Source organism: Triticum aestivum, chromosome 5B, assembly GCF_018294505.1.
Source record: "Triticum aestivum cultivar Chinese Spring chromosome 5B, IWGSC CS RefSeq v2.1, whole genome shotgun sequence".
Taxonomy (NCBI): domain Eukaryota; kingdom Viridiplantae; phylum Streptophyta; class Magnoliopsida; order Poales; family Poaceae; genus Triticum; species Triticum aestivum.
This window is the reverse complement of record NC_057807.1, coordinates 98630938-98642477: the sequence shown is the minus strand read 5'-3', so window position 1 is coordinate 98642477 and position 11540 is coordinate 98630938.

Here is an 11540-nt window from a genome sequence, read left to right as displayed (position 1 = left end):
AGCCGCCGCCCCGCCGGACGAGCCTCACCAGAGGTACCCGACCCCGCCGCCAGTTTTTTTTAAAAATAAACCCTTCGGTTTTTTTTTGAAAACCCTAGATCGTTTTTTTCTAGATCGGTTTATTTTTTTCCCTGTTTATTTGCTTAGCGAACGTCCGTTCGTCCATTCGTTTTAACGAACGCGTTCACTGTTTAGTTTCTGCTAACAAACGTTCGTCCGTTTAGCAGTTCGTCGTTTTTCTTTTTATCGGATTTATTCCGCGATTATTCTGATCGCGATTTTTGACCCGATTTTCAAACCTGTTTATCTTTTCGCTCGTTTATCGGAATCAGGCGATTCAAGCGCCTGGAGTTTCATATCGAAACCCTCTTTCCGAATAATCAACTCAAAAAAGATTTTCTTCTGTAAAATTTGACCTAGATCCAGAATAGCAAAACGAAGTTGTTTCTTTTGCCGTTCGTGTTTCGTCGCTTTGTTTGATTTGATTCTTTCTGCAAACCGGAGTTCTTAAGTTGAACTCTCCGGTCAGACTCTTTTATTTGGAGTTCTACTTGTGCACCTTTGATTGTTGCTTATGTATGTTATTGTTTGCCTGCGCTAGAATTCCCGGAGTGCGAAGCGTGTTACTACGAGTCTCTAGGATACCCGGATCGTCAGCAAGGCAACTAACACATTGATCATACTCTTTTCATACCCAGTTTTTATGCATTAGATTCAATCCTCAAACATTGCATGACTAGGATGCTTTTAACATGTGGGTATTGGGAAGTAGTTGATGAGGTAGAACCTATTATCCTGTTTATTATCAAACCCTTGGGAGTTACTTCTACGTATGCTATGCTCGTAGACGTGGATTGGGTTTGAGTGATATCCATGACAGATGTGAGATTGATAATTAATGGTTTACTTAAGGTGGCAACTTTAATACACATCTGGGTGGATTGAGGCACCTGGGGTTACTAGTGATTGCCTGCTTTATTTTTGGAAATCCCGGGGTTACCGTGTGATTCTCCTACGGACCGTCACCCAGGCTCAAAGGGAACTGAGTCTATTCATGCTAGAAACTTTCGTGTGCAGCCGCAAGCTATTATGGGCTCTAGCATAGTTTGAGTAAGTTGTGTGAAGCTCTTGAAGAGGTGGATCAGCAGGTAGTGGGTTTGTAGGTTTGGTATGGTATGCCCGGAGTAGAGAGTTAATGCTTCAGAAAGATTGTGTCTCGGTCATCCGTCTCTCAAACACCATGCAGTGCAAGAATCAACGGAGGCGATCGAGTCTTGCGGGGAAAAGTGCGCAAACCTCTGCAGAGTGGACAATTTAATCATGGTTCGCCGTGTCCCTGGTTATGGACAATTCTGAGTATCTAGTACTTGAGTATTCACATGTATCTCAACACTCTTAAATTAATTTTGCTTGGGTTGTTAATTACTTTTAATTGGGATCATTGAGTTGGGGTTTACCTTCTCAAATGATGTTTCAACTACCATGATAGTTAAATTAAAATTGATTCCTTTGTAGTAGGAAAAAATTGGCTTTCCGCAAAATTGTAACCATAGAGCTTTCCATCAGCCAAATATGCATGTAGTGGTAGCATTATTCTGTTATTGCTCTTTTGTGTTACATTGCCAGCATATTCCATGTGCTGATCCGTTCTCGGGCTGCAACGTATTATGTTGCAGACTTTTCAGATGAGGAGTAAGGTTCGTAGGTCATTGCCGTGCAGCTCAGTTATGCCGTTGGAGTTGATGGACTCACTTTATCTTCCAAGCCTTCCGCTATTATCGCATTAGATGGCCTTAAGCCATATTATTTGTAATAAGTTCTCTTTTGAGACATTCGATCTAATAAGTGTGTGATTGCTACTCTGTTATAAATCCTTCGAAGTACTGTGTGGTGTCAGCATTACTGATCCAGGGATGACACCTGAGCACAGAGACTTGACCATCTGAGGTTGGGTCGCTACAGCGCGGGGACAGGTGCTGTCAATGGCGCGGCGGAGACATTCGTGTGCACGGGCACCGGCACGGGCGCGCACGTCAGTGCACGCACAGGCGCATGCACTGGTAGGTGCACGGGCACCGGCACGGGCGTGCGTGTCAGTGCACGCGCAGGCGCATGCGCTGGCAGGTGCACGGGCGCGTGAAAGTCGGCGGGGACCTCGTGGAACCCCGTGGCATCAAGCTCAGCGACAATGTGCAGCTCCTAGCCCATCAATGTTACGGGGATGGGTGCTGGCGCAGTCGGGGCGACGGGAGCCAGAACGGGAGCGGGGACAAGCGCGGCGTCTTCCCGCAAGGCCAGTTCAAGCTCGTCCCAAAGCTCCTTATGTTCTTGAGACTCCGGCTGAGTGTCTTCCTCATGAAACTGGAACACTAAGGGCAGACCATCGTGATCCGGCATGGCGTACGTTTAGGTCAGGCTAGTTGGAGGTAGACGACAGGAGAATCGGAGAGGAAGAGAGAGGATTGTAGCGATACCGGGTAGTGCGGGGTTGATTTTAAACTGCGGCGCCGGCAACATTAAAAGTGGGAGCAGTTGGGACGACGGTGGGCGGCGGAGCCTGGTCAAAGGGCTCACCTCTCGGTGAGTCTCCACAGCGGTCTGCTCGCACGCCTCCCTGACAGCCGGCGCAGCGGTCTGCTCGCACGCCTCCCGTCGACTCACACGCTTGCTGGGACGACACCTGCCGATGAGAAGCGGGGACTCGTGGCGGCACGTAAACGCCCACGGTTTCAATAGTGAAAGCGTTTGCCTTAACGTGACAGGTCTTTGTTCCAAAATACCCTGGCTCTTCATTTGTGCAACTTGTCATAAGCAGCTTGTCTCGAATTGAAGAAAAAACTTACGAAGTAATATTTGTGCCATATCACATGACCATGCTCAATTTCAAGAATTTATGCTCACTTTTGGATTTTCTAAAATTTAAGATCCACGATTCGAAACAATATCATAACCTGCATCATGCAATAAATTTTCAAGTTGTACATCTGTCCTGTTGTATTTCTTAAGAAAGGATTTGGTCAAACATTTTTCTTAGTTAAACCTCCTTTCCAGTTTATAGGGCTCAATTCAAAAATCTCACCGACCAAGGTAGATGGTGAGTGGTGGAACAATTGTCATAGTTTGCAAAACCACTCAATTAATGAGCTTGTTTTCCTCAAAAATTGTGTTTGCGAATGCATTAATTGCAATGCATGCATGCATAAAGTACATGCATTGGTCAATTTTCTCTTAATACTTGCATGTAATGATCTATTGCACCTTGAAATATGAACATGTGATGGGGAACAACCAAATTGAGACTTATAAAACGGGAAAACTAAAATTTTGAGATAAGCCCTATAAACCGGAAAGGAGAGAGTAAAAGGATAATCCCTCCGTACCAGTGCATTGCCTGATATATTAACTCAAGTACTAGGCACGAACAAATGGGCTCAATTCTGTGCTCATCCTGGTGTAGTAGTAGTACTAGGCAATGCAGTTGACGGGTGACCTTGACGATCGGCGACCGAGGGAATTGAACCGTGCTTACTACGGTAGGTAACGTTTTCTAGTTACTAAAGCATCCCTCCGTTGTTCATCGGTAGTCATTATGGACCGGGGACATGAGGGGAATTTCCTAGGGCTAGAATTCTGGCCGCCATATATTTCGACTTGAAAGGCTGAGGCTCGACTGGTTGGGGTTGCCTAATGTGCGTACCACGCACGCCACCGAGGGACACGAGCCCATTTTTTTAGGATCAACACGAGCCAAGGTCTGGCTGGTACGCCGTTGGGTCCTACCATTTGAGAATACGAAAGGAACCTTTTAAATTGCCGAACGAATCTATGTGTATTACAATACCCGTATTTTCCTTGCAAATACTAATCTCAACATGGTAATTGATTTATGACGAGTTGTTGAATTAGAGTGAATTTGTGATATAGTGATCTCAACATGGATTTCACATTTCATGGTATCCCTAGTAAGTTTTCCAATGCAAATTCAAATTTAAAAGATGAAGAATATGGAGGTGAGAAAGCTTTGTATGTATCAAGCGTATGACCACACACACACGCACACACACACACACACACACACACACACACACAGACACACACGCACGAACACAACAACAATCCAATAAGTATAGTGCATATATTTTTCCAACCCATGCATGTATGACACGAGTTCAAAAATGCTCCTTCTATTCCTAAATATTACTCCCTGTGTCCCATAATGTAAGACGTTTTTTGACACTACACTAGTGTCAAAAAACGTCTTACATTATGGGACGGAGGGAGTAGTCTTTCAGAGAGTTCAACAAGTGACTACATACGGAGCAAAATGAGTGAATCTAGACTCTAAAATATGTCTATATACATCCGTATGTGCCAGTCTATTTGAAGCCTCTAAAAAGACTAATATTTAGGAATGAAGGGAGTAAAATGTAAGACATCCATGGTCCTCAGTTCAATATTTAAAATGAACATGAAAATGAAACATGAATATTAAGTCTAGTACTACAGTACAAGCAAATGTTGTGTTTAGGCGGAGCTATGATTGTCGGGGGTCAACCCCTCGACCTTAGATAAAATTGTGGAGCTCTGTTTAGGGTTGTTTAGATTATATTTGTCCCCACCCACCCAACCACCGATTGGTTGTGCACCCCCACCCCTCCTCCCCGGGAGAATATCGTGTGCCCCCATACCTTACATGCTATATGCCGACACAAGTTGCTTGGAGCTTGTATCTGAGATATAGCAGCTCAGATGATGTGTCTTAATTTTTTTGCAGGAAACCTTGATGAGTTTGAGAATTGCACACAATTTGTACAAAAACTACTTAGATGCCCTTTGATCCCATATCCAACGACCTCGCAGCTCGTATCACCGTAGCATCTAAGATGAAGGAGGACATCATATTCTCCTGTATGTAAGAATATCATGTGCCACCACACCTTAGATGCTTTGGTGATACAAGCTCTTCGGAGGCGTTGGATTTGTGACCCAACACCTCCTCAGTGGTTCGAATGTTTTTTTGCAAAAAAGCCCCAAAAGAGTTCGGCCACTGCTTACAAGCACAAAGACTGCTCAGATGCCATTGGATGTCAGATCAAACGACCTCCAAGCTCGTATCACCATAGCATCCAAGTTGCGATAGCACCTTATGTTTTCTCGCACGGAGAGTATGAGGTGCTCCCGCACCATAGATTCTATGGTGATACGAGTTCACTGAGATCTAACGGCCCATAGTAGGAGGTTTGAATGTTTTTGCAATATACGGCTGATAGAGTTTGGGAAATGCGAAGAAAGTACAAGTACTATGCGTGCGCCATCTGATCACTGATCATACGACCTAGATGCTCATATCACCGTAGCGGGTAATTAAGCTACGGGGAGCACCAAATATTAGCACCGGGGAGCCGTTGGATCGAAGATGCAGCGGCACACACGAGGCCTGAATGTTTTATTTGCAAAAAAAAACTTTGGAGAGTTTGGAAATTGCGCATAATTACAAAGACTACTCCAAAGCCATTGGATCTCACTTCCAACGGTGTAAAAACTCGTATCACCATAGTATCTAAGCTGCGGGGTGGATGTGATATTCTATGCCGCTGTCATTTTTGTTCGTAAACTTGCAAAATACGTGTAACTCGTGCCGTTACTTGTCCAACCGCGCAAAGTGTTAGTTCAAAAAAACCATCCTACACTGAAATATCAGAACAACACACGGGGGTCCCACTTGTCATTAATCAAATTTGGACCTAAAACTAACAAATCTGAAAGACGAGATTCGAACTGGCAACCTGGACTACAAAGAGTAAGTTGATAGCCTGAAGAAAAAATGGTTGTTGGCTTTGTCCCATAACTTGATTTTATACAGTACTTGCATTGAGTAGAGTAGAGGGAGTGCCTCGTAAACACGTGCATGACCGTTGTCTCACTTACGGGTGGGTCCCAGGTCTGCGATCTCAATCTCTCTTCTCTCCATCGTCTAACCTTTGCACGGGCACACACGAAGAGCGGCCTAGCTTACCGTGGTGTTATTACAACTAAAAAAAAGCTTGGAAAATAGAACAATCGCCTAGAACAAGAGACGTTGTGGCTGGTCGAGACGGAGCTAACCGTGCCATGTTTGGATGATGAAGCTGTGTGGCTAGTGGGGTGCTTTCGACCGACTAGCTGGGTCCCGAGGTCGAACCATAGGTACTACGTCTGATACAGTATATTTTTACATGCACATTTTTCCTCCGTGCCGAGACGTGGCACGCCCTACCGCGCGGTTTCGGGGTCCTCCCGGGTGGTTCACACATATATTCTTCCTGACGTGGGATGCCCTACCGCGCATTTTCTGGGTCCTCCTCGGTCGTAGCACCGAAGCAAGTAAATGAGTTGTCAAATCACGAAAGACCACCTTTCCCGCCGAGTACATCAGTGAAGCACGGTGGCTAGCTAGTTGGGCTAGTTCGACTGATTAGCTAGGCCGCCGCCACCTTTGTTTTTTCAGCCCTTTTTTTATCTACTTACCGGCAGGTAAATTTAAATATCCACCGCGGCATTGCTCTGGTGTTTGGGTGCGGCAAGATTTTTATTTTTTTGATTGACGGGAGAAGGCGCAGAAGGATTTTTAATTTTTTGATTGACGGGAGCAGGCGCGGTAGCAATTAGTCACGATGGTTCCGCCTGTAAAAACCCACTGCTCCCTAATGTGAGAAGTCGTCGACTGGTGTTTTACCGTGGTGAAAACCAAAAGATTCCCCGCTCCTCGGCTGGCTCCCTCCGCCTTCCCGTCGATTGCATTGCCTTTTAGCCGTTTCGCCCCCTTTGCTTCCTCTCCCCATTGCTTCTACTTGGTGCCATGGCGGCGAAGCAGATCACGGAGTCCGAGGTGAGGTGCCTGACACAGGAGCTCCATGCCAAGGATGCGGAGCTCAGGGCCAAGGATGTGGAGCTCCGTGAGCTCAAGGAGGAGAGGAGTGCCATGCTCCTCCATTATGTGCGGGAGTTCACGGAGCTTCAAAAGCGGCAGGCGTCCACCAGAAAGATGCTCGAGGCGTCGGTGGCGTTGCTGCAGAAAGCGGGAGATACAATAGGCCGTCAGGAGAGCCGGCTGGAGCGCGAGCGGGCCGATCGTGACGAGGTCCAGGATCGCCTCAGCCACTTGGTGAACCAAGTTGCCACGCACGTGTTGTGGCTGCGCGATGCCTACCGTCGTGCAAGCGCGACGATGCCGGCCGTCGGGCTAAACCCGTTCGACCACCCAATGGACTTCAATGAGCTGCGGCTTCTTGACCTGGTCTCCTTCTTCACCTATATCTCTGAGGAGATGAGCCGTCTCTGCGCGATGGTGGGGGCTGAGCTGGACAAGGAGAGGTTGCGCGCTGCCGTCGCCGTTGCCGGGAGAATCCTTTCAGGGCTCCGCCACCGGAATCCATTCGTGCCATTGGACGCCGTCTTTGACGAGCTGGCTCCTATCGACCGGGAGCGGGCTCTGTGGGCGGTTGCACCCTGCATCACCAACGTCGTGTGCCTCGAAAAGCAGAGGGACTCCGGTGGTGTTTAGGTGCCCTCTGCATGGGCATGTCCATTTCTCGGTGCAACATGACCGTTGGATCAAACTCAGACGGTGCAGATCAGTCACTGTAGCACAAAGCGTGTGGGTGTGTTTGGTTGCATTCTCATCTCAATATAGTTGTTTCCTCTTCGTGTATTTTTGTCAACCTACTAGTGTGGACTCATGCACCCTTCATGCACTTTGCCAAACACCCAAAAGTGGGTCGAGAAGGGAACTTTTGCTCTCATCCCGTGCACCCTTCATACACCCTGTCTAACACTATAGGATGTGCTTCATATGGTTCATGTTTCATGGAGTACTGTAGCACCGTACTCTCCGTGCACTGTGGACCTAGTTCTGGTAACATTGATCTCACCATTCATTCTCAACCGGACAGTCGAAAAAGCGGTACTATGTTACATATAGGAGTAGTTGACATGCGCACAACATTATTTATTATCGTCATATCTTACTGTACTACACTGGCAACAAGATTGTGTAGTACTGACGTATGAACCACTGCACATGCCTAGTAGTAGGAGCACTGTGTATGTTCAAGTGGCTGACGTGTTTCGCACTCCTCCGTCGTAAGAGTGGAAACGCTTGTTGTAATCATTTTTTTCTTTAGAATGAAAAACAGTGGACACACTCTATCATGCGGATCCTCCTCCAGCCATGCACTAAATTACTCACTTTCACCGACGTGTGGGACAGCCAGCACCTGGGTCCACCAGCCATGCACTAAATTACTCCGTAGTAGAGTGACGGTAGACTACCCCGATCGAACCACCGCAGTAATGCCCAATGAGCCGTCAAATCACAAAACCCCTCCTTTCCAGCAGTAAGTTGGACGGATGAAGCAACCATCATTTCACTCTTCTCTCTTAGCTTCCTCTCTTGAAGAAAACCCCCACTCGCTTCGCTTCTCCCTCATCTTGTTCCTCCTTTCACTCTTCTCTCTCAGCTTCCTCTCTTGGATGGACGCCGGAGCACCGACCTACGTGATGTCTATGGCTCTGGCCAAAACCGTCGAGGCTCATGGTACGAAGAAGCGCAAGCACCCCGCCGAGACTACCGCAGACAATCTCAAAGCCATCGCCCTGTCCAAGCCTGCCTCTCCGGGATCCCTCATTAAGCAAGTCCAGGTAATGTCTCTTGTTGACGATCTTTTTCTCGATCTTGATCGTGTTTTTTCATCTAACAGGCAGTGATTTTAGTGTGCCAAATGACGGTTCTAAATTCCTCTTTTGACCAAAACATGCGAGAGGTTGACATTGATTTCTTATAGATTACTTTAAACTACTCCCTCTGTCCCAAATTTCTTGTCTTAGATTTGTCTAGATACGGATGTATCTAATACTAAAATGTGACTTGATACATCCGTATCTAGACAAATCTAAGACAAGAATTTTGGGACAGAGGGAGTACTTTATGAACATCAATGCTACCTTTTAAGAGGGTATATTTGCCTCAGTAACTTGTGTTATGGATATTGCAAGTAATCTCTCTGCTCTCATGCCTTTGAAGACATGTTCTAGTGTCTTTGTTCACTCATTTCTGTGCGTATATGTAGTCATATATGCAGTATAATATCGAAAATCATCTTATATTTATGAACGGAGGTAGTACTGAAATATGGTTTCTGTTTGAATTAGAACCAGGTCCGCGGTGGAGATGAAGTTCTCAAAGTCATGTCGTGTGAACTGGAAGACTTGACGATGAGTTCTACTACTGAACTATCCAGCTGCTGTGTCCTTGTCGCCACATGTCCTGAACTAGTGTTTTCCTGTAGTATTGTTGTCAGGCGTGTTCTCGAGGTTGTACTTGACTACAACAATTTCCTGGCTGTGCCTTCGATTACGAAGGGTGTGGTTCTTGTAAAGCTTCCCAACAAATCTGATGCGGCCTGTCTTCATCATCATATTTACGAGTGGAAAGACCACTCTGTTAGGTTCTCCAAGGTTGACAAGATGGTTATGGTGCATGTAGACATCTCACACGAAGTCCATGGCCTAGTCAGTTATGCGGGGTTCATCCCATAGGTCGGTGGCAATAAATAGTCTGCAGAGTTTAGTTAGTGCAACTTTGCTTGTCTGTAGTAAGTACTATTGTTCAGTACTTGATTTGTGTTTGTGAACCCTATATTGTTTATTAGTACTGCCGCTTTTGGTGTGTGGTCAGTCCTGAGAACAGTCTATGTTAATGTCTATCCACTCAATTCAGTCTGTACATTTTGAAGTATCCAGATCATATTTTTTGTGAGGACGGTTTATCAATTATGGTTACACTCCAATATCTGTATACATTGCAGGGTTTATCGCACCCACCAGGATTTCCAGTCCCATGGATGTTCAGTCCATACGATTTGTCACGACCTTTGGACTGTCCTGCTTGTGGGAGTAGGCAGGGCCCCTGCATGCCACGCGTAGTTGGACGATCAATCTTCTGTTTAGTACTTCAACATAGTGATTTCCTGATAAGGATTCACTCGTGTCACATCAAGTAAATCTTATTGATTTACTGTCTAAATCTTATTGATTTAATGTCATGTTTTCTTTCTTTTCCTGCAATTTTATGATGCAGGTTTTGCCATGTGACATTCATCACAGAATAAACCGTTTGATTTGCTCTACGATGGCTATTTTTGCAGGTTTCACTTCTTATGTCGTGTTAGTAATGAAGGCACTGTCCATCACTTATATTACTGGAAAAATTGGATCAGTCTGTTGTGTGAGTACAAGCTGAATCCCTATGATGAATTGCAGTTTGGTTTAACAAAAACGCCAAAATTAGTCCTCGCGTTTAAAAGAAATGAAGAAAAAAACTAGATCACGGTCATGGATCCTAGTCAAGTGAGAAAGCTGATCATAGCAGACTAGACACGATCGCCGCTGTCTCGCATAGATCGAGCACCGGCAGTTGCTCTAGCACTGACAGCGACAGCAACTCAGTCTGATCCAGCTGAGGATTGGGCACCAACCGCGTCAGTGGATCAGTCTGATCTACCGGAGGATCGGGCATCGACACCGGCACCAGCTCTACAAGGAGCACCATCTCCGGCAGCAGCAGCGGCTTCGGCACCTACACCAACACTTGCACTTGCATTTGGTCCGGCCCGTGCAGTTGCACCGGCAACAGACTGGGCTGCAGTTCGCACTTCATATACCAAAGTCCTTACAAAAATTGACATGTCCAACTTCTTGGTAAGCATTGGCCGCCTAAGTGCTTCGTTCTTTTTTATTTCCATGTTGTTTCACATGATTCACTATGTTGATCTAACTGTTTGGGTATGTCTTCTTGTTTTCAAACAGAGAATTCCTAGAGCAACGAGGGAGTCGTTCAACAATCCGGGCGACCGCGGCCAAGTTTCTCTTACCATGCGCAGCCTTGGTGTGAATTAACCTGCTCAATATACCGTAAGTACAAAGGATGGTCACATGATGATTGATGCTAAAGGATGGTCAAGGTTCAAATCTAAATCATATCTTGCGGTAGGGGATGATGTCAAAATCGAACTTTCTCAGCAAGGAGAGCTGGTCCAAATCAACTTTGAAATTTTCAGTAGCAGCACGCAACTGCCGAACTGATCTATCCTCCGAGAGATTTTGATGTAATAATCTGGCATGGTGAAACAAGTGTCCTGTGTGTATAAGTAGTACGACAGTATTATTTATCACATGGTATATCGTTGATAGAATTGCAACTCTGATTGCTGGTTAGGAACTGTCGTTCGATTTCATTCCAACAGCTGCCGTGCTTTATTCAATTTTGTGTATTCGCCTTGCGACAGCATCTAAAACCAGCGCAGTACCGATCGCTTGCAATATGAAAAGCGTTGAGGTAGAACACATGGGCCCCCAACCATGCAGAGTCGGCCTGTGGCCCAAAGTCCAGAACCATGAGCCTATCTGAGTATTATATTCTCAGCTGAACCCCCATAAAAAAAGCTGAACCCCCATAATGCCCGTGCGTTGCAGAGGGAGTATATTTCTCGGCAAGGTGAGCC